Here is a 24,382-nt window from a genome sequence, read left to right on the forward strand (position 1 = left end):
TCTCAACAACAGCAGTGGGGTTTGCTTCAACCGATGGATACGAACATCCAGACGTGAATCAGCAAGGAGCATTTCTAGTCCTAGTTAGACAAAATCTACGTCAACACGTAAGACAAAACTACAATTCGTGTTGTAGAGAATGTACCTCCTCCTATACGTGTAACTTTAAGTGGTATGCCTTGTAACTGATGAATGATCCGAGCGGGCTCCCTATTTCAAAGACAATGAGTTGCTCCAGAGGCAGACGCTTCGTGAAACACAAAAGTACCCTTATACCTGTATCACAAGAACAACGGGTCTCACCTGAGTTCTCTGTACAGGTTACTTCCAAAACACACACTCTGTCCTAACATCACTTATTCAATGTTTGACCCTCAGACAAAGTGTTACATGTACGCGCACAATCAGACAAGTATAAATTCTAAATTATTGATGGGCATCTTAACATTGAATTACTGCAGCGAAATTGACTGCATCACGTTACATCGTATTAACAAGAAGTTATTTTACAAATACGCACCGTCTGCTTAACAGTGTATGTACAACGTACTATTGTTGCGTCATTCAAAACGAGTAGGCCGTTGCATGCTGGCGTCTGGGTCAAAATGTAGCAAATTCTAAACATTACGCTACAAATAATAGATCACGGCGTTTCGATGGCAACACAAGCAATCGTCATCAGGTGGGACAAGCACAGCAGCTAGAAGAAGAAACTACTGGAGTAGGCGCCTATTACTTCAGCAGTTTCTCTTGCTGTGGTTGTCCCACCTGATGACGATTGCTTGTGTTGTGATCTAAACGTCGTGATCTGTTATGTTTCTACCCACGTGGTGACTTTACCGAAAGAACTCAAGAGTATGGATTCCTGCAGTCACAAAAGCTTCGAATCAAGATTGCCTACAAACTACACAACTGAGATGATGCATCAATCATCGCCCCCTACTGACAGGCTCTTGTCCACATGCAAGCTGGTGTAGGGCCACCACCTGGTGCCACACAGGGGCAGCTGCTACTTGGGGATGCTCTTCGAGTGTTTCAGACGAGGTACGACACAAAACTCCGAGTTGCTGAGGCGGTTAAGCAAGCACCGTGTAAATGCAATTATTATAACATAGTGAATGCTTGGGGGCTTATTGTCTCTCGCTCCTGGTTAAAGATCTACCCAACCCACAGGTCCACAAAGACTGGCCGCTCTTACCCTGCAGGTTGAACCAAGGAACTGAGTGTCCAACTTCACGTTCTTGTCATTAAATGCCTGTGACAAAGATGCATCTATTGTAGCGACATCATCTCTGGCTTACACATCTACCGGATCTCCACTTGACTTTGTATTGTCTAGGAGCAAGTCCACCCACACCTCCACTTCCACAAACTGCTGGGAGTTGCCTCACTCTGCCTCAGTCAGAATTCTCCTCCTGCTTTATGATGTGAAGGTCCCATTTTGGAGTTGAACCTTCATCTTCACATTTTACCTTCACTTCTTCGCTCATCACTTCTTCACATTTCACCATCACCTCTTCATATTTCACCTCGATACCTTTAAAAGTGTCCAAGCTGGGATTTTCTTCCGGTTCGTGTTTCATGAGGGATGGGCTCATTGCAGTACTTTGACTTTCACAAGCTGATTTCAGACTCCGACTCCGCTCCTTGTGGATCTTCTGATGCTTCTGTGTTCTCTGGTGTACTTCAAGATTTGATGAACGTGCAAACGCCTTCCCGCACAGAGTGCACCTGAAAGGTTTCTCTCCCGTGTGTTCTCTGGTGTGTTTTAAGAGTAGATGACCATGAAAACGCCTTCCCACAAACACTGCACTTGAAGGGTTTCTCTCCCGTGTGTGTTCTCTGGTGTATTACGAGATTATATGACTGTGTAAACGCCATCCCGCACATCGTGCACCTGAAGGGTTTCTCTCCCGTGTGTGTTCTCTGGTGTTTTACAAGCGCAGATGAATGTGCAAATGCCTTCACGCACACTGCACTTGAAGGGTTTCTCTCCCGTGTGTGTTCTCTGGTGTTCCACAAGAGCAGATGACTGTGCAAATGCCTTCCCACACACACTGCACTTGAAGGGTTTCTCTCCCGTGTGTGTTCTCTGGTGTGTTACAAGATGACATGAATCTGAAAACGCCTTGCCGCACAGAGTACACTTGAAGGGTTTCTCTCCTGTGTGTGTTCTCTGGTGTTTTTTAAGAGCAGATGACCATGAAAATGCCTTCCCACACACACTGCACTTGAAGGGTTTCTCTCCCGTGTGTGTTCTCTGGTGTTTTAAGAACAAATGAACCTGAAAATGTCTTCCCACAAACACTGCACTTGAAGGGTTTCTCTCCCGTGTGTGTTCTCTGGTGTGTTACAAGATTACATGACTGTGTAAACGCCATCCCGCACATCGTGCACCTGAAGGGTTTCTCTCCCGTGTGTGTTCTCTGGTGGTTCTGAAAAACTGTTGGCCATGCAAATGCCTTGTTACACACAGTACATTTGAAGGGTTTCTCTCCTGTGTGACTTCTCTGGTGCCGTGTCAGATTTCCAGTCCGGTCCGTGCTGTATGCACGCTGGTCGCATTGTTGACTTGTCGTACCGAGCTGCGCTGAGTGCCTTTGCTCCATCAGAACAATTCTGCAGAGGAAGCGTCAGCTGCAGACATAAAAAAAGAATATCCACACCATCTAGACGTCAGTATCGATGCACAGAGGAAAGCATATATACACAGTAACACGTGACTTACACGTCTATACTTATTCATATATTCATGATATAGTGGAAAAGTGTCCCAACTTCATCACACGGGCTGTTATGGCACACAATGAGAGGGCAAATGGTTATAAACATGTCTGGAAGCCCTCGTATCTTCAAAATTAATGTTCACCCAAAACTCCGAGCACACAATTTCAGCTGTCTGGCTTCAAAAGGAATATTTATGAGAGCTAAATTCAGCTGACATAGCAAAGGGTGTTTAAAATAATACTATTTGTGTTGTGCAGAAATTCATGAATTAATGTTCAATCGCAACTTAGAGGTGTGAATCCAGGCTAAGATGTCCTTAAATGCTGGGATGAACAGTTCCGACTTCAGCTGAATGTGTGTGCTGTGTTAACTTCCTGTTTCCTTTCTTACAAAGAGTTCCAGAGGAAAACAAAAATAAACTATTGTTACGCTATAACCTCCGTGTTCAACAGAGTTAATAGACGTTACTGCAAACACAAACTGTACACTGTCACTGGGTAAACAGGTGGTGGCATCGATTCCCATGCTCGCTGCTACTCAACTGACATCCCTACGAGAGAGAGGCTCTACCTTGGTAAACAACAACAACAACCACCACCACAACCACCACCACCACAACGATGAGAATTTCTCACCTCGGATTTCAGTGCAAGCGCGCATACGGCAGCTTCCTGTTGCCTCGCGACAGCAGGAAGTAGTATGACGTCACTTTCCTCCCACAAGCGGCTCTCCAACTAATAAATTATGTTAATGAAGCCGGCTCATATGTCGAGGGATGGGGGCGTGGGCGCTGAACCCGTCGAAATAAACTCGCGACGGCTTTAACGGAAACATTATGTTAATTAGCGACCAGTCACTGGGCGTAGCTTTGCCCAAATAAGGATTGCCACTGGACCGATATCGGCAGGGACCCAAGCGGAGGTGACGTCACGCTCAAGAGCGCGGGGGACGGGTGAATACCTTGGTGACATGACGTCACTAGCGATGTACACCTCCCCCTGGCGTTTCACGCCGATGAGGTAATGCAGAGTGGTGACGTCACAGAGTTGGAGTTTAAGTTGATTTAGATTCATTTTACATTGCTCCTTCCCTTGGATGTGTGAGCTCAGCTACAACAACGTGTACATTATTGTGTATACACTGTGTGTGTGTACACTGTGTGTATGTACACTATGTGTATACACTGTGTGTCGCTGTGTGTCACTGTGTGTTCCCTGTGTGTGTACACTGTGTGTATACTGTATGTATAGTGTGTGTGTACAATGTGTACAATGTGTACATTGTGTGTGTACACTGTATGTACACTGTGTGTGTACAGTGTGTATACACTGTCTGTGTGTACACTGTGTGTGTACACTGTGTGTACACTGTGTGTGAACACTGTGTGAACACTGTGTGCAAACTGTGTGTGTACACTGTATGTACACTGTGTGTACACTGTGTGTGTACACTGTGTGTACACTGTGTGTGTGTACAGTTTGTGTCCGCATTGAACCGAACCCCAGGCAAGGCCATCTACTTAATGACGAGAGAAAATTCACACGAAATGTCCTTTTCAATGAAGTCTTCCAGATGAAAATTGATACAAGCTTTTAATGAAGAAATAAAATCATCTAATTCAAAACACAACACAATTCAAAGATGTTTCATTTTAAAACGGAGCACGGGGTACTTGCGTGAATGCGTCCTTCGTGTGCAAATGTTGTGACTTTCCTGGCCTGAAGGCCGTCAATGTGTTGGACCCTTATTGGTGCACAGTGTCTCAATAACAGCAGTGGGGTTTGCTTCAACCGATAGGTACGAACATCCAGACGTCAATCAGCAAAACACATTTCTAGTCCTAGTTAGACAAAATCTACGTCAACACGTGAGACAAAACTACAATTCGTATTGTAGAGAATGTACCTCCTCCTATACGTGTAACTTTCAAGTGGTATGCCTTGTAACTAATGAATGATCCGAGCGTCCTCCCTATTTCAAAGACAATGAGTTGCTCCAGATGCTTCATGGAACACAAAAACACCGTTTGACCTGTATCACAAGAACAACAGGTCTCACCTGAGTTCTCTGTACAGGTTTCTTTCAAACACACACACTTTGTCCTAACATCACTTATTCAATGTTTGACCCTTATAGATCAAATGTTACAAGAATGCACAAAACCAGACAAGTATACATTCTAAATTGACAGGCATATTAACAAAATTGGATTACTGCAGTGAAATATACTGCATCACGTTACATCGTATTAACAAGAAGCTTTTTAAAAAAGTTGCACATTCTGCTTCACAGTGTATGTAAAACATACTATTGTGTCATTCAAAACGAGTAGGCCATTGCATGCTGGCGTCTGAGTGAAAATGTAGCAAATTCTAAACATTACCTATAAACCACACAACTGAGATGATGCATCAATCATCGCCCCCTACTGACAGGCTCTTGTCCACATGCAGGCCGATGCAGGGCCACCACCTTGTGCCACACAGGGGCAGCTGCTACTTGGGGATGCTCTTCGAGCGTTTGAGATGAGATACGAAACTCCGAGTTGCTGAGGCGATTAACCAAGCTCCATGTAAAATAAATTATTATAACATAGTGAATGCTTGGGAGCTTATTGGCTCTTGCTCCTGATTAGAGATCTACCCAACCCACGGGCCCACACAGTGTTCAACTTCAAATTCTAGTCATTAAAGGCCTGTGACAAAGGTGCATCTATTGTAGCGACATCGTCTCTGGCTTACACATCTACCGGGTCTCCACTTGACTTTGTGTTGTCTAGGAGCAAGTCCACCCACACCTCCACTTCCACAAACTGCTGGGAGTTGCCTCACTCTGACTCACAGTCAGAATTCTCCTCCTGCTTCACGTTGCCTTCATCAATGTGAAGGTCCCATTCTGGAAATGAATCTTCATCTTCACATTTCACCATCACCTCTTCATATTTCACCTTCATACCTTTAAAAGTGTCCAAGCTGGGATTTTCTTCCGGTTCGTGTTTCATGAGGGATGGGCTCATTGTGGCACTTTGACTTTCACAAGCTGATTTCAGACTTCGACTCCGCTCCTTGTGATGCTTTTGTGTTCTCTGGTGTCTTCGAAGATTTGATGAATCTGCAAACGGCTTCCCGCACAGAGTACACTTGAAGGGTTTCTTTCCCGTGTGTGTTCTCTGGTGTTTTACAAGAGCATATGACTGTGCAAACGCCTTCACGCACACACTGCACTTGAAGGGTTTCTCTCTCGTGTGTGTTCTCTGGTGTACTTCAAGATTTGATGAACGTGCAAACGCCTTCCCGCACAGAGTGCACCTGAAAGGTTTCTCTCCCGTGTGTGTTCTCTGGTGTTTTTTAAGAGCAGATGACCGTGAAAATGCCTTTCCACAAACACTGCACTTGAAGGGTTTCTCTCCCGTGTGTGTTCTCTGGTGTTTTTTAAGAGCAGATGACTGTGAAAATGCCTTCCCACAAACACTGCATTTGAAGGGTTTCTCTCCCGTGTGTGTTCTCTGGTGTTTTACAAGATCAGATGACTGTGCAAATGCCTTCACGCACACACTGCACTTGTAGGGTTTCTCTCCCGTGTGTGTTCTCTGGTGTTTTACAAGATTACATGACTGTGTAAACGCCATCCCGCACATCGTGCACCTGAAGGGTTTCTCTCCTGTGTGTGTTCTCTGGTGGTTCTGAAAAACTGATGGCCATGCAAATGCCTTGTTACACACAGTACATTTGAAGGGTTTCTCTCCTGTGTGACTTCTCTGGTGCCGTGTCAGATTTCCAGTCCGGTCCGTGCTGTATGCACGCTGGTCGCATTGTTGACTTGTCGTACCGAGCTGCGCTGAGTGCCTTTGCTCCATCAGACCAAATCTGCAGAGGAAGCGTCAGCTGCAGACAGAAAAAAAGAATATCCACACCATCTACACGTCAGGCACAGAGGAATGCACACGTGACTTACACGTCTATACTTATTAATATATTCATGATGTAGTGAAAAAGTTTCCCAAATTCATCAGATTTGATGAACGTGCAAATGCCTTCCCGCACAGAGTGCACCTGAAGGGTTTCTCTCCACGGGCTGCTATGGCACACAATGAGAGGGAAAATGTCATTAATATGCCTGGAAGCCTTCATATCATCAAGATGAATGTTAACTCAAAACTCTAAGCACACAATTTCGGCTGTCTGACTACAAAAGGAATATTTATGAAAGCTAAATTCAGCTGACATAGCAAAGGGAGTTGAAAACAATACTATTTGTGTTAGGCAGAAATGCATGAATTAATGTTCAATCACAACTTAGAGGTGTGAATCCAGGCTAAGATGTCCTTGAATGCTGGGATGAACAGTTCCGACTTCAGCTGAATGTGTGTGCTGTGTTCACATCCTGTTTCCATTCTTACAAAGAGTTCCAGAGGAAAACAAAAATAAACTATTTTTTTGATATAACTTCCGTGTTCAATAGAGTTAATAGACTTTACTTCAAACACAAACTTGACACTGTCACACACTGGCAGTGCCGTGTCTAGAATCATGCTGGCCACCTTCATCTGCTCGGCATCAATGCTTTCTCACTCCACCAAGTAATTAATCGAGGATCAGTGAACATATCCGAGGCTAACTGGAGTTTGCGTGTCTCTCTCCGTGGTGAGATGTTAACTACCTCACCTGGTACACAGGAAGTCGTGGGTTCGATCCCGACCCTGACGCCTGCTGTATATTTGGAGTTTGCGCGTCTCTCCGCTGAGTGTCTTTGACCGATAGACATTGACACACGTATTCTTGTTGATTTCGGTAAAGTTATGTAGATAGAAAATAACAATAACAGATAATACAATTACATTAAATAAAGACCACTTGTGTTGCGATCAAAACGACGTGAGTTTTTTTGTTTTATTTACAATTATTTGTTAATTTTTATTGTTATTTTGATTTAATTTTCTATCTACGTGACTTTACCGAAAGAACCAAGAATATTAATTCTTGCAGTCACCAAAGTTTTAAGTCAAAACATTCACACACGTTGACAAAGCCTCACCTTGTGTTGTTGTGGGCAGGTCGCTTCTGATAACAAGAGCGGTATAGCAGCTCAAGCGGGCTTGGCCTGCTAACAAAAGAAAATAAAAACTGCGTGAATATTGACAATAAAACAAAGTTACAAAGTGGCGAGCCGGGTGAAGACAAATTAAACTTAAGCGAGATAATTAAAGTAAACGCAATCAGGCGAGGGCAGGAGGCAAGGCCCCGCGTGGCTAGGCCCCGCGTTGTAAAGTTCCAACCTGGACATCGATTCCCATGCTCGCTGCTACTCAACTGACATCCCTGAGAGAGAGAGCGAGAGGCTCTACCTTGGTAAACAACAACCACCACCACAACCACCACCACAACTATGAGAATTTCTCACCTCGGATTTCAGTGCAAGAGCGCACACGGCAGCTTCCTGTTTCCTCGCGACAGCAGGAAATAGTATGACGTCACTTCCCTCCCACGAGCGACTCTTTAACTGAATAAATTATATTCTTAGTTTTTTCAGTAAAGTCACGTTGAAGAGAAACAACGTGACTTTACCGAAAAAACTAAGAATATGAATTACTGCAGTCACGAAAGCTTTAAATCAAAATTTGAATAAATTATGTTAATGAGGGCCGGCCCATATGTCGAGGGATGGGGGCGTGGGCGCTGAACCCGTCGCAATAAACTCGCAACGGCTTTAACGGACACATTATGTTAATGAGCCACCAGTGACTGGGCGTAGCTTTGCCCAAATAAGGATTGCCACTGGAACGATATCGGCAGTGACACGGGCGGAGGTGACGTCACGCTCAAGAGTGCGGTGGATGGGGGAGGGGTGAATACCTTGGTGACATGACGTCACTAGCAAGGTACACCTCCCCCTGGCGTTTCACGCCGATGAGGTAATGCAGAGTGGTGACGTCACAGAGTTGGAGTTTAAGTTGATTTAGATTCATTTTCCATTGCTCCCTCCCTTGGGTGTGTGAGCTCAGCAACAACAACGTGGACATTATTGTGTATACACTGTGTGTGTGTACACTGTGTGTGTGTACACTGTGTGTATACACTGTGTCACTGTGTGTCGCTGTGTGTGTCATTGTGTCACTGTGTGCGTGTCACTGTGTGTCAGTGTGTGTGTGTCACTATGTCAAAACAACCCCCTACCTCCTCGCGGTGCCGGACGGGCAACTCTGTCGTGGACAGTGCTGTGGGGGGAGATCCAATTTTTGATTGGCTCCTCCCCTCATGGCATATATGTCCACCACAGGGGCTAAAAGAGGGCTCTGGACGGGTGCGAGGGGCTGGTAACCCCTCCACCTTCAATTAATTACCACGAAACCACGAATTAAACTGAAATATGTAACTAATAAGCTTGTGCCGGAGGCCCCGGGGGGCCAGGCGTCTATGACGTCTCCTGGCCAAACCCCAATTGGCGGAGCCAGGAGATTGAATACCTACCCTCGGGGCTACTCCAGAAACAACGAAAAGCCACTACGGGTGGCCACGTGGAATGTTCGAACACTCACTGCAGAGGAGAGGCTGCCACTCCTCTGTCGGGAGCTGGACCGGTACCGCCTGGATCTATGCGGCATTCAGGAGGTCCGGTGGACCGGCTCTGGCTCCTGCCACCATGAGGGGTGGACAGTCCTCTACTCGGGGCAGCAGACTGCCAAACAACAGAGTGTGGGTCTTCTTTTGAACAAAAGAATGAAGGGGGCGTGGGAGCGTGGCGGTGAGGTGTGGGAAGCTGTAAGCCCCAGGCTACTTTGGGCTCGCCTTCCCATCAACCGGAGGCGAGGAATGGTGGTCGTGGTTACTTATGCCCCCACCGAAGACGAACATCCGTGGAGGGATGCAGGCAAAGCCGATCAGTCAGATGCCTTCTATGACCTCCTGTCACAGGTGCTGGCTAAAGTGGCCCCTCGGGATAGAGTCATCATGTTGGGTGACTTCAATGCCCGAGTTGGTCATGATACTGGCACCTGGTCTGGAGTGATTGGAGGGCATGGGCCAGATCAGCTCAATAACAACGGTAGGAGGCTGCTAGATTTTTGTGCAGCCCATGGGCTTGTAATTACCAACACGCTGTTCCGGCATCGGAGCATCCACACAACATCATGGATGCATGCCGGGTCCAAGCAAGAACATCTGCTGGACTACATAGTGACGGACCAGCGAATGCGAGCCCATGTCCTTGACACCAGGACCTACCGTGGAGCTGATCTGCCCTCTGACCATCGACTAGTCATCTGTAAGATGCGCCTGCCATTCTTCCACTCCGGTGGTGGGTGTACACCCAGGACCCCATTCCAACATAAAGTGGCCTGGTCTCAGTTATCTGATGAAAGTTGCAAGCGAGAATTTCATCATCGCTTGCGGCTGGGATTGGCATCGTCCCCGACTCCTCCTGATGTCGAGGGTAAATGGGCGAGGTTTAGGACTGTGACTCATGCAGCTGCAATGGCTGCTTTGGGTACGTGGTCCAGACCTCCCCAGAGACCCTGGTTGACAGAGGAGGTGTTCAGGATGGTTGAGAAAAAGCGACAGGCCCACTGTCATCGGCTACAGAATCCTACGTCAGAGAATGAGGAGGCTTACCGCAGCCTTCACTCGGAGGTTCGGAGAGCCGTGAGGCGCTGCAAGGATGGGTGGTGGTCGCGGGTTGCGGAGGAGATGGAGTCTGCCTCAGTGGCCCGTGATCACAAATCTCTATTTAACTCCATCAAAAAAGTAACCTGCAGCACCACACCTATTACCATCATTAGGGGAAAAAACGGTGATCCAATCTCCGACCCCCAGGAACAGGTTCACAGATTTGCTGAGCATTTCTGTGAGGTCCTGGGGGAGGGAAAATCCCTCAGCCAGGAAAACATCATGGCACAAAGTGAGGATGACCCTGCTGAGGCTGCGGTGCCTCAAATATTGGAAGAAGTCACCCCCTGTGAGTGGCTGGCTGAGGTGCCATCTGCTGAGGAAGTATTGAAGGCGATCCGGAGTCTGAGACCAGGAAAGGCAGCGGGCAGAGATGATCTCCCAAGCGAAATGCTGAGGGAGGGTGGCGTTTGTGCACAGACTGCCCTATATGACATCATAGCAACAGTCTGGACCACTGGACGGGTTCCGCAGGATTGGAAGGATGCCCTGGTGGTCCCCCTTTTTAAGAAGGGGGACCGCACAGACTGTAACAACTACAGGGGCATCTCACTCCTCAGTGTGCCGGGAAAGGTCCTGGCAAGGATTATTCAGTATCGCCTTGCCAGGCACGCTGAGGAGAGGCTTGCGGAGCCCCAATGCGGTTTCAGGAAAGGCGGTCCTGCACAGATGCCATATTTTCTGTCCGTCTGCTACAGCAGAGGTGTAGGGAATTCCAACAAGACCTACATCTCTGCTTTATTGACCTGGTCAAGGCCTATGATACCATCAGTAGGCCTGGGCTCTGGGTCGTTCTTCGTGCTTTTGGAGTACCTGACCCTCTGCTCACGATCATTAAGGACCTTCATGATGGTGAGCGGGCCCGGGTAAAACTACGTGGCCGGGAGTCAGAGCCATTCCCTGTACACCTTGGGGTGCGACAGGGATGTCCTCTGGCTCCCACATTATTCAACATCTATTTTGACCACGTAGTTCGTGAAGCCTTCAATAGCTGTACCGGGGGAATCTCCATATGGTACAGATATAATGGGAGGCTAATCGATGCCCGAGTGCGGTCAAGGGATGGCTCCCTATTGCTCAACCACGTTATGTATGCTGATGATGTGGTAATAGCTGCTCAGTCAGAGGAGGAGTTGGAGACGCTGCTGCTGAGACTGGAGCGTGCCACTAAGAGGTGGGGCCTTACCATCAGCCCCACCAAAACTAAGCACCTGCCTGGGTATTTTGTACCATCGGACACTCCACCCCCACAACTCCCAATCGGTGATGGGGCAGTTGTGGAGAGAGTGGAGAGTTTCCCATACCTGGGCAGTGTGCTTATGACTGGCACCAGTTTAACAGCAGAGGTCTCACTCCGAATCAGTCGAGCGGCAATATCTTTTCATCGGTTGCGTAACGCTGTGTGGAAGCTACCTGGTCTGTCGCTCCGCACTAAGCTTCAGGTCTTCTCAGCCAGGGTCATTCCCTCCCTTCTCTACGCTTGCGAAACGTGGACCCCCCTAATGGAACATCTTCGCCGGTTAGAAACATTTAGGCTGGCCTGCCTACGATCCATCCTGGGTTTAACCAGACTGGATTGTGTGAGGAGCTCACAAATCCTTGAAAGATCTGGGCAGGGTCCCATCGGTGAGCTCCTCCGGCAGGCAAGGCTGCGATGGCTGGGTCATGTAGCCCGCATGCCCAGCCACCGCATGCCGAAACAGCTTTTGTTTGGCCGGATTGAGGGGGCTAAGTGGGCGCGGCACGGGCTAGAGAAGAGATGGAGTGATGTGGTACAGGAGGACGTGGAGCTGAGTGGACTTGCCGATGACTGGTACCAGCGGTGTCAAGATCGGCCTCTGTGGAGGAGGCTCGTGAAGGATGCTACTGGGCAGTTGGAGGCAGTCGCCCTCCAACAACAATGGAGGGCGGAGGAGCGACGCTCAGAACAACGAGCAGAGCGCCAGGTGGCTAAAGCACAGCAGGTTGGCACAGTAGGGGGCACAGGTGGTGCATCAGCCAGTCATCTCAGTCAGTCGACCCGTGGCACCTGGGTCTGCCCAGTGACCTCCTGCCAGCGGGCGTTCGACACTTCACATGGCCTCACGGTGCACATAGCCTGGCACAAGCGTCGTGGTGACGTCACCGCCACTTAGTGGCGAATGGCGGTTGTTGTCACTATGTCACTGTGTGTGTACACTCTGTGTGTGTATATATACACTGTGTGTGTACCCTGTGTGTGTACACTGGGTGTATACACTGTATGTACACCGTGTGTACACTGTGTGTGTGTAGACTGTGTATACCCTGTGTGTGTGTGTACACTGTGTGTGTACACTGTGTATACACTGTGTGTGTACACTGTGTGTACACTGTGTGTGTACACTGTGTGTATACACTGTGTGTGTACAGTTTGTGCACACTGTGTATGTACACTGTGTGTGTACACTGTGTGTACATTATTTGTATACACTGTGTGTACACTGTTTGTATACACTGTGTGTGTGTACACTGTGTGTGTACACTGTGTGTGTCACTGTGTGTCGCTGTGTTTCACTGTGTCACTGTGTGTGTCACTGTGTGTATGTGTCACTGTGTGTGTGTACACTGTGTACCCTGTGTGTACACTATGTGTGTACAATGTATGTGTGTACACTGTGTGTACAGTGTGTGTACACTGTGTGTACACTGTGTGTGTGTACACTGTGTATACAGTATGTGCGTACACTGTGTGTGTACACTGTGTATACACTGTGTGTACCCTGTGTGTGTACACTGTGTGTGTGCACTGTGCGTGTGTGTACACTGTGTGTACACTGTGTATACACTGTGTGTGTACACTGTGTACAGACACTGTGTGTGTACACTGTGTTCACTGTGTGTGTACACTGTGTATACACTGTGTGTGTACACTGTGTGTACACTTTGTGTATACAGTGTGTGTGTACACTGTGTGTGTACACTCTGTGTACACTGTGTGTGTGTACACTGTCTGTATACACTGTCTGTACATTGTGTGTACACTGTGTATAAACTGTGTGTGTACATTGTGTGTGTACACTGTGTGTGTGTTCACTGTTTGTGTCCGCATTGAACCGAACCCCCGGCAAGGCCATCTACTTAATGACGAGAGAAAATTCACACGAAATGTCCTTTTCAATGAAGTCTTCCAGATGTAAATTGAAACAAGCTTTTAATGAAGAAATACAAATTATCTAATTCAAAACACAACACAATTCAAAGATGTTTCATTTTAAAACTTCAAAACGGAGCATGGGGTACTTGCGTGAATGCATCCTTCGTGTGCAAATGTTGTGACTTTCCTGGCCTGAAGGCCGTCAATGTGTTGGACCCTTATTGGTGCACAGCGTCTCAACAACAGCAGTGGGGTTTGCTTCAACCGATAGGTACGAACATCCAGACGTCAATCAGTAAGGAGCATTTGTAGTCCTAGTTAGACAAAATCTACGTCAACACGTAAGACAAAACTACAATTCGTGTTGTAGAGAATGTACCTCCTCCTATACGTGTAACCTTTAAGTGGTATACCTTGTAACTGATGAATGATCCGAGCGTACTCCCTATTTCAAAGACGATGAGTTGCTCCAGATGCTTCGTGGAACACAAAAACACCGTTTGACCTGTATCACAAGAACAACGGGTCTCACCTGACTTCTCTGTACAAGTTACTTCCAAAACACACACACACTTTGTCCTAACATCACTTATTCAATGTTTGACCCTTACAGATCAAATGTTACAAGTATGCACAAAACCAGACAAGTATACATTCTAAATTATTGACAGGCATATTAACAAAATTGGATTACTGCAGTGAAATATACTGCATCACATTACATCGTATTAACAAGCTTTTGAAAAAAAGTTGCAGTCTGCTTCAGAGTGTATGTAAAACATACTATTGTGTCATTCAAAACGAGGCCATTGCATGCTGGCGTCTGAGTGAAAATGTAGCAAATTCTAAACATTACCTACAAACTACACAACTGAGATGACACATCAATCATCGTCCCCTACTGACAGACTCTTGTCCACATGCAGGCCGGTGCAGGGCCACCACCTTGTGCCACACAGGGGCAGCTGCTACTTGGGGATGCTCTTCGAGTGTTTGTGATGAGGTACGACACAGAACTCCGAGTTGCTGAGGTGGTTAAGCAAGCACCATGAATGTATGGGAGCTTATTGGCTCTTGCTCCTGGTTAGAGATCTACCCAACCCACGGGCCCACAAAGACTGGCCGCCCTTACTCTGCAGGATGAACCTAAGAAATGAGTGTTCAACTTCACGTTCTAATCATTAAAGGCCTGTGACAAAGGTGCATCTATTGTAGCGACATCGTCTCTGGCTTACACATCTACCGGGTCTCCACTTGACTTTGGATTGTCTCGGAGGAAGTCCACCCACACCTCCACTTCCACAAACTGCTGGGAGTTGCCTCGCTCTGCCTCACAGTCAGAATTCTCCTCCTGCTTCACGTTGCCTCCATCGATGTGAAGGTCCCATTTTGGAGTTTAATCTTCATCTTCACATTTCACCTTCACTTCTTCCCTCTTCACCATCACCTCTTCATATTTCACCTCGATACCTTTAAAAGTGTCCAAGCTGGGATTTTTGTCCGGTTCTTGTTTCATGAGGGATGGGCTTATTGTGGCACTTTGACTTTCACAAGCTGATTTCAGATTCCACTCCTTGCAGATCTTCTGATGCTTCCGTGTTCTCTGGTGTACTTGAAGATTTTATGAATGTGCAAACGCCTTCCCGCAGAGTGCACCTGAAGGGTCTCTCTCCCGTGTGTGTTCTCTGGTGTACTTTAAGATGTGATGACTGTGCAAACATCATCCCACACAGAGTGTACCTCAAGGGTTTCTCTCCTGTGTGTTCTCTGGTGTACTTGAAGATTTGATGAATGTGCAAATGCCTTCCCGCACACACTGCACTTGAAGGGTTTCTCTCCCGTGTGTACTCTGGTGTTTTTTAAGAGCAGATGAATGTGAAAATGCCTTCCTACAAACACTGCACTTGAAGGGTTTCTCTCCCGTGTGTGTTCTCTGGTGTGATTTAAGACCAGATGACTGTGAAAATGCCTTCCCACACACACTGCACTTGAAGGGTTTCTCTCCCGTGTGTGTTTTCTTGTGTTTTAAGAGCAGATGACTGTGAAAATGCCTTCACACACACACTGCACTTGAAGGGTTTCTCTCCCGTGTGTGTTGTCTGGTGTTTTTTTAAGAGCAGATGACCGTGAAAATGTCTTCCCACAAACACTGCACTTGAAGGGTTTCTCTCCCGTGTGTGTTCTCTGGTGTTTTATTAGATGAATCTGGAAATGCCTTTCCATACACACTGCACTTGAAGGGTTTCTCTCCCGTGTGTGTTCTCTGGTGTTTTTTAAGAGTAGATGAATCTGAAAATGTCTTCCCACACACACTGCATTTGAAGGGTTTCTCTCCCGTGTGTGTTCTCTGGTGTTTTTTAAGAGCAGATGAATCAGAAAATGTCTTCCCACACACACTGCACAAGAAGGGTTTCTCTCCCGTGTGTGTTCTCTGGTGTTTTTTAAAAGTAGATGAATCTGAAAATGTCCTCCCACACACACTGCACTTGAAGGGTTTCTCTCCCGTGTGTGTTCTCTGGTGTGTTTTAAGAGCAAATGAATCTGAAAATGTCTTCCCACACACACTGCACTTGAAGGGTTTCTCTCCCGTGTGTGTTCTCTGGTGTCTTTGAAGATGAGATGAATCTGAAAATGCCTTCCCACACACACTGCACTTGAAGGGTTTCTCTCCCGTGTGTGTTCTCTGGTGTGTTTTAAGAGGAAATGAATCTGAAAATGCCTTCCCACACACACTGCACTTGAAGGGTTTCTCTCCCGTGTGTGTTCTCTGGTGTCTTTGAAGATGAGATGAATCTGAAAATGCCTTCCCACACACACTGTACTTGAAGGGTTTCACTCCCGTGTGTGTTCTCTGGTGTGTTTTAAGAGCAAATTAATCTGAAAATGCCTTCCCACACACACTGCACTTGAAGGGTTTCTCTCCCGTGTGTGTTCTCTGGTGTGATTTAAGACCAGATGACTGTGAAAATGCCTTCCCACACACACTGCACTTGAAGGGTTTCTCTCCCGTGTGTGTTTTCTGGTGTGTTTTAAGAGCAGATGACTGTGAAAATGCCTTCACACACACACTGCACTTGAAGGGTTTCTCTCCCGTGTGTGTTGTCTGGTGTTTTTTTAAGAGCAGATGACCGTGAAAATGTCTTCCCACAAACACTGCACTTGAAGGGTTTCTCTCCCGTGTGTGTTCTCTGGTGTTTTATTAGATGAATCTGGAAATGCCTTCCCATACACACTGCACTTGAAGGGTTTCTCTCCCGTGTGTGTTCTCTGGTGTTTTTTAAGAGCAGATGAATCAGAAAATGTCTTCCCACACACACTGCACTTGAAGGGTTTCTCTCCCGTGTGTGTTCTCTGGTGTGTTTTTAGAGCAAATGAATCTGAAAATGTCTTCACACACACACTGCACTTGAAGGGTTTCTCTCCCGTGTGTTCTCTGGTGTGTTTTAAGAGCAGATGACCATGAAAATGTCTTCCCACACACACTGCACCTGAAGGGTTTCTCTCCCGTGTGTGTTCTCTGGTGTGTTTTAAGAGTAGATGAATCTGAAAATGTCTTCCCACACACACTGCATTTGAAGGGTTTCTCTCCCGTGTGTGTTCTCTGGTGTGTTTTAAGAGCAAATGAACCTGAAAATGTCTTCGGACACACACTGCACCTGAAGGGTTTCTCTCCCGTGTGTGTTCTCTGGTGTTTTTTAAAAGTAGATGAATCTGAAAATGTCCTCCCACACACACTGCACTTGAAGGGTTTCTCTCCCGTGTGTGTTCTCTGGTGTGTTTTAAGAGCAAATGAATCTGAAAATGTCTTCCCACACACACTGCACTTGGAAGGGTTTCTCTCCCGTGTGTGTTCTCTGGTGTCTTTGAAGATGAGATGAATCTGAAAATGCCTTCCCACACACACTGCACTTGAAGGGTTTCTCTCCCGTGTGTGTTCTCTGGTGTGTTTTAAGAGGAAATGAATCTGAAAATGCCTTCCCACACACACTGCACTTGAAGGGTTTCTCTCCCATGTGTGTTCTCTGGTGTCTTTGAAGATGAGATGAATCTGAAAATGCCTTCCCACACACACTGCACTTGAAGGGTTTCACTCCCGTGTGTGTTCTCTGGTGTGTTTTAAGAGCAAATGAATCTGAAAATGCCTTCCCACACACACTGCACTTGAAGGGGTTCTCTCCCGTGTGTGTTCTCTGGTGTGTTTTAAGAGCAAATGAATCTGAAAATGCCTTCCCACACACACTGCACTTGAAGGGTTTCTCTCCCGTGTGCGTTCTCTGGTGTCTTTGAAGATGAGATGAATCTGAAAATGCCTTCCCACACACACTGCACTTGAATGGTTTCTCTCCCGTGTGTGTTCTCTGGTGTGTTTTAAGAGCAAATGAATCTGAAAATGCCTTCCCACACACACTGCACTTGAAGGGTTTCTCTCCCGTGTGTGTTCTCTGGTGTTTTTTAAAAGTAGATGAACCTGAAAATGTCCTCCCACACACACTGCACTTGAAGGGTTTCTCTCCCGTGTGTGTTCTCTGGTGTGTTTTAAGAGCAAATGAATCTGAAAATGTCTTCCCACACACACTGCACTTGAAGGGTTTCTCTCCCGTGTGTGTTTTCTGGTGTGTTTTAAGAGCAGATGACTGTGAAAATGCCTTCACACACACACTGCACTTGAAGGGTTTCTCTTCCGTGTGTGTTGTCTGGTGTTTTTTTAAGAGCAGATGACCGTGAAAATGTCTTCCCACAAACACTGCACTTGAAGGGTTTCTCTCCCGTGTGTGTTCTCTGGTGTTTTATTAGATGAATCTGGAAATGCCTTCCCATACACACTGCACTTGAAGGGTTTCTCTCCCGTGTGTGTTCTCTGGTGTTTTTTAAGAGTAGATGAATCTGAAAATGTCTTCCCACACACACTGCACCTGAAGGGTTTCTCTCCCGTGTGTTCTCTGGTGTTTTTTAAGAGCAGATGAATCAGAAAATGTCTTCCCACACACACTGCACAAGAAGGGTTTCTCTCCCGTGTGTGTTCTCTGGTGTGTTTTAAGAGCAAATGAATCTGAAAATGTCTTCACACACACACTGCACTTGAAGGGTTTCTCTCCCGTGTGTGTTCTCTGGTGTGTTTTAAGAGCAGATGAATCTGAAAATGTCTTCACACACACACTGCACTTGAAGGGTTTCTCTCCCGTGTGTGTTCTCTGGTGTGTTTTAAGAGCAGATGACCATGAAAATGTCTTCCCACACACACTGCACCTGAAGGGTTTCTCTCCCGTGTGTGTTCTCTGGTGTTTTTTAAAAGTAGATGAATCTGAAAATGTCCTCCCACACACACTGCACTTGAAGGGTTTCTCTCCCGTGTGTGTTCTCTGGTGTGTTTTAAGAGCAAATGAATCTGAAAATGTCTTCCCACACACACTGCACTTGAAGGGTTTCTCTCCCGTGTGTGTTCTCTGGTGTCTTTGAAGATGAGATGAATCTGAAAATGCCTTCCCACACACACTGCACTTGAAGGGTTTCTCTCCTGTGTGTGTTCTCTGGTGTGTTTTAAGAGGAAATGAATCTGAAAATGCCTTCCCACACACACTGCACTTGAAGGGTTTCTCTCCCGTGTGTGTTCTCTGGTGTCTTTGAAGATGAGATGAATCTGAAAATGCCTTCCCACACACACTGCACTTGAAGGGTTTCTCTCCCGTGTGTGTTCTCTGGTGTGTTTTAAGAGCAAATTAATCTGAAAATGCCTTCCCACACACACTGCACTTGAAGGGTTTCTCTCCCGTGTGTGTTCTCTGGTGTGTTTTAAGAGCAAATGAATCTGAAAATGCCTTCCCACACACACTGCACTTGAAGGGTTTCTCTCTCGTGTGTGTTCTCTGGTGTCTTTGAAGATGAGATGAATCTGAAAATGCCTTCCCACACACACTGCACTTGAAGGGTTTCTCTCCCGTGTGTGTTCTCTGGTGTGTTTTAAGAGCAAATGAATCTGAAAATGCCTTCCCACACACACTGCACTTGAAGGGTTTCTCTCCCGTGTGTGTTCTGGTGTTTTTTAAAAGTAGATGAATCTGAAAATGTCCTCCCACACACACTGCACTTGAAGGGTTTCTCTCCCGTGTGTGTTCTCTGGTGTGTTTTAAGAGCAAATGAATCTGAAAATGTCTTCCCACACACACTGCACTTGAAGGGTTTCTCTCCCCTGTGTGTTCTCTGGTGTGATTTAAGACCAGATGACTGTGAAAATGCCTTCCCACACACTGCACTTGAAGGGTTTCTCTCCCGTGTGTGTTTTCTGGTGTGTTTTAAGAGCAGATGACTGTGAAAATGCCTTCACACACACACTGCACTTGAAGGGTTTCTCTCCCGTGTGTGTTGTCTGGTGTTTTTTTAAGAGCAGATGACCGTGAAAATGTCTTCCCACAAACACTGCACTTGAAGGGTTTCTCTCCCGTGTGTGTTCTCTGGTGTTTTATTAGATTAATCTGGAAATGCCTTCCCATACACACTGCACTTGAAGGGTTTCTCTCCCGTGTGTGTTCTCTGGTGTTTTTTAAGAGTAGATGAATCTGAAAATGTCTTCCCACACACACTGCACCTGAAGGGTTTCTCTCCCGTGTGTGTTCTCTGGTGAATTTTAAGAGCAGATGACTGTGAAAATGCCTTCCCACACACAGTGCACTTGAAGGGTTTCTCTCCCGTGTGTGTTCTCTGGTGTTTTTTAAGAGTCGATGAATCTGAAAATGCCTTCCCACACACAGTGCACTTGAAGGGTTTCTCTCCCGTGTGTGTTCTCTGGTGTTTTTTAAGAGTCGATGAATCTGAAAATGCCTTGTCACACACAGTGCACTTGAGGGGTTTCTCTCCTGTGCGAGTTCTCTGGTGCTGTGTCAAATTTCCAGTCCAATCCGTGCTGTATGCAGGCTGGTCGCATTGTTGACTTGTCGTCCCGGCTTGCTGTGCTGAGTGCATTTGCTCCATCAGACCAGCGTGAGCTGCAGACAGAAAATAAGAATATCCACACCATCTACACGTCAGTATCGAGCCATGGAGGAATGAATATATACAGTCACACGTGACTTACACGTCTATATTAATTCATGTATTCATGACTAGGTGTACTACCCGGCTTCGACCGGGACTTGGATCCACCACGTTCGGCCGCCTTTGTCTCCCCAGTGGCGATGTTCACACCACAGCAGTTACTCGTTTTAGGCTGAGTCGACCTAGGGGAGACCCAGAAGCGGTTGAAATAATTGTCGCCGGTGGTGGCCGTGAGCGAGAATCGAACTCGGGCCGCCGGGTTCGTAGCGCGGCGTAGCGCTAACCGCTACACTACAATGTGTTACTCTTACACACACAGACACACACACAGACACACACACAGACACACACAGACGCACACAGACACACACACACAGACACACACACACAGACACACAGACAACGCTAACCGCTACACTACAATGCGTGACGCTTCCACGTGCGCGGGTCACGTGACAGATTTGACGTCACAGCTCACTTGCCGTGCAAAAAATCTATACATTATTGAGCTCCCCCCCCTAAAAAACACAAAAGTGTATTTGTATAATGTTTGTATGGTGTACAGTCTGGAAAGTACCCACATGGCAAATTTCCAGTTTGTTGCATGTCGGGAAGTACGCTAAACATTTTGAACAGACAACACACACAATCACAACTTTGCCTTTTATATATATTTGGAGATGCAGTGAAAAACTTTCCCAAATTCATCACGCGGTTTCAGTTTTTTGATTTTCAGTTTTATTTATTTTGGTTATAGTCCCGTGAGCCATTCGGCTCTTGAATCGGGTGCAACCACAACAAGCAAAACAAACTAAAACACGACCAAGAGAAACATCTTACAGTGACTATGTGTGACTGTGCAAACAGCACTGTCATGGCACGCAATGAGAGGGCAAATGTCATAAATATTCCTGTAAGCCCTCGCATCTTCAACATTAATGTTGCCATAGAAACGTTGTGGGGTGTTTTGCTTCATTTAAAAAAGATAAATGATTATGTGTTATTTTCATTTTATTTTCTATCTACGTGACTTTACCGAAAGAACCAAGAATATTAATTCCTGCAGTCACCAAAGTTTTAAGTCAAAACATTCACACACGTTGACAAAGCCTCACCTTGTGTTGTTGTGGGCAGGTCGCTTCTGATAACAAGAGCGGTATAGCAGCTCAAGCGGGCTTGGCCTGGTGAAAAAAATAAAAACTGCGTGAATATTGACAATAAAACAAAGTTACAAAGTGGCGAGCCGGGTGAAGACAAATTAAACTTAAGCGAGATAATTAAAGTGAATGCAATCAGGCGAGGGCAGGAGGCAAGGCCCCGCGTGGCTAGGCCCCGCGTTGTAAAGTTCCAACCTGGACATCGATTCCCATGCTCGCTGCTACTCAATTGACATCCCTACGAGAGAGAGAGGCTCTACCTTGGTAAACAACAACAACAACCACCACGACAACAACCACTATCGCAATGAGAATTTCTCACCTCGGATTTCAGTGCAGGAAGCGATAGCTTCCCGTTACCTCGTTACGTCACGCGGCAGCAGGTTACATGACGTCACTTCCGGGGGGCGAGACACGCTCCTCCCACAATGTGCGGCTCCGTAACTAAATTATCGAGTGAATAAATTATGTTAATGTTGCGCCCATATGTCCGTGATTGCTGAACCTCTCGCAATAAACTCGCGACGGCTTTAAAGAATACATTATGTTAATGAGCCGCCAGTCACTGGGCGTAGCTTTGCCCAAGGATTGGCACTGGAACGATATCGGCAATGACCCAAGCGGACGTGACGTCACGTTCAAGAGCGCGGTGGACGGAAGAGGGGTGAATACCTTGGTGACATGACGTCACTAGCGAGGTACACCTCCCCCTAACGTTTCACGCCGATGAAGTAATGCTGAGAGGTGACGTCACAGAACGGGGTTGGAGTTTAAGTTGATTTAGATTCATTTTCCATTGCTCCCTCCCTTGGGTGCGTGGGCTCGGCTACAACAACGTGGACATTATTGTGTATACACTGTGTGTGTGTACACTGTGTGTGTGTACACTGTGTGTATACACTGTGTGTGTGTACACTGTGTATACACTGTGTGTGTGTACACTGTGTGTATACACTGTGTGTGTGTACACTATGTGTGTACACTGTGTGTGTGCACTGTGTGTATACTGTGTGTGTGTACACTGTTTGTGTCCGCATTGAACCGAACCCGCGGCAAGGCCATCTACTTAATGACGAGAGAAAATTCACACGAAATGTCCTTTTCAATGAAGTCTTCCAGATGTAAATTGATACAAGCTTTTAATGAGGAAATAAAATCATCTAATTCAAAACACAACACAATTCAAAGATGTTTCATTTTAAAACTTCAAAAACGGAGCATGGGGTACTTGCGTGAAGGCGTCCTTCGTGTGCAAATGTTGTGACTTTCCTGGCCTGAAGGCCGTCAGTGTGTTGGACCCTTATTGGTGCCCAGCGTCTCAACAACAGCAGTGGGGTTTGCTTCAACCGATAGGTACGAACATCCAGACGTGAATCAGCAAGGAGCATTTCTAGTCCCAGTTAGACAAAATCTACGTCAACACGTAAGACAAAACTACAATTCGTGTTGTAGAGAATGTACCTCCTCCTATACGTGTGTAGTGGGTTCCAGGACACGGAGACGGCAGAATAGAAGCAGCACTATTTATTTAAACCTTAACAAGGGTTACACTAGAAGGGGTAGCGGCCCCTCCACCCGTATAACTCAGGAACACACCCCAGGCTCTCTGGCCTAAGCTCTAGGCTCCCAGTTCCTCCTGGTAGGGCTCTAAGGGAGGCTATCAGATCCGGCCCTGGTTAGGCACAGATCTCGGCACCCCGCCGACCAGACCGGCCCTTAGAAGGACTCTGACTCTGGGGCTCTGGGGCCGCACCACTGGCTTGCTGTGCCGGCCCTGAAAAGGGCAGCGGTCACAGGAGTTCCAGGGTCTCACCTAGCTGGCCTTCTTTCTTCACTGGTTGCTTCAGCCTCGGGCCCCACACTCTGCCCCGAGCTCCCTGGCTCCCCGCACTTTATACCCACTGGAGCCTTAGCAGATGTTGTTGTAGCCACCAAGGTGTGGGTGAACCACACCTTCCCGTGTCATGTGTTTATTCCCCATAGCACCCCTACATCACCCCCTCCCGTGTAACCCGCAGCCGTCCCGGCTGCAACAATACTCGAACAATAAACACAACAAACCCCCACCCGTGCGTGCCTCATAAGAACGAACACCCCAATAAATAACCCAACCCACCTATACAAAATTACACTATATACACATATACATTGTACCCGCCCCCCCCATCAACGCAGCAAGAAAACTTAACAGTGAACAACAAGAGTAACAAGAACCATTTTTACAACAAGCGGCGCATTTTGGCGCGAGTCCGATTTGCGGGTCCATCGTAGGGGGAGGGTCCGGTCGGCCCGGCAGTGGGCACCGGCTGTGCAGGTGCACCGTCTTCCGTCACCCCGGAAGGGCAAACTCCGTCCCCACCGGGTGGCGCAGGCGCGCTGGAAGCCGTCATTCTTGAGGCGCCTGAAGGTGGAACAGTTAGCGAAGCATCAAGGGCAGGTGACGAAGACGCCGTCCGGGAGTCAGCGGAGACATCACATGCTCGGCCTGTGTAATGTGGTGGAGGGACGCGCGGCGCCACAAACGGCTTCAGACGCGAGGGGTGTACGTACCAGCGGCGTTTCCCCCACTGGATACGAACGCACTGCGGCCGCATAACCTTCACAATAACCACAGGGCCCCTCCAAGGCCGCAACAATTTCGCCGAGGTCGCCAACGGCACCTGAGGGCAGTGCAGCCAGGCTTGATCGCCTGG

At 47.1% G+C, this 24,382-nt stretch overlaps 1 protein-coding gene across 1 annotated transcript in view; it reads left to right on the forward strand.

The window, feature by feature from the left end:
• The window catches only part of LOC142917354 (uncharacterized), a 661,949-nt gene that overhangs the window by 436,117 nt on the left and 201,450 nt on the right, over positions 1-24,382 (forward strand). The window lies entirely within an intron of this gene.

Source organism: Petromyzon marinus, unplaced genomic scaffold, assembly GCF_048934315.1.
Source record: "Petromyzon marinus isolate PM22_M1 ecotype Great Lakes invasive population unplaced genomic scaffold, UKy_Petmar_22M1.pri1.0 PM_G_Scaffold_47, whole genome shotgun sequence".
In the NCBI taxonomy this organism is placed as follows: Eukaryota; Metazoa; Chordata; class Hyperoartia; order Petromyzontiformes; family Petromyzontidae; genus Petromyzon; species Petromyzon marinus.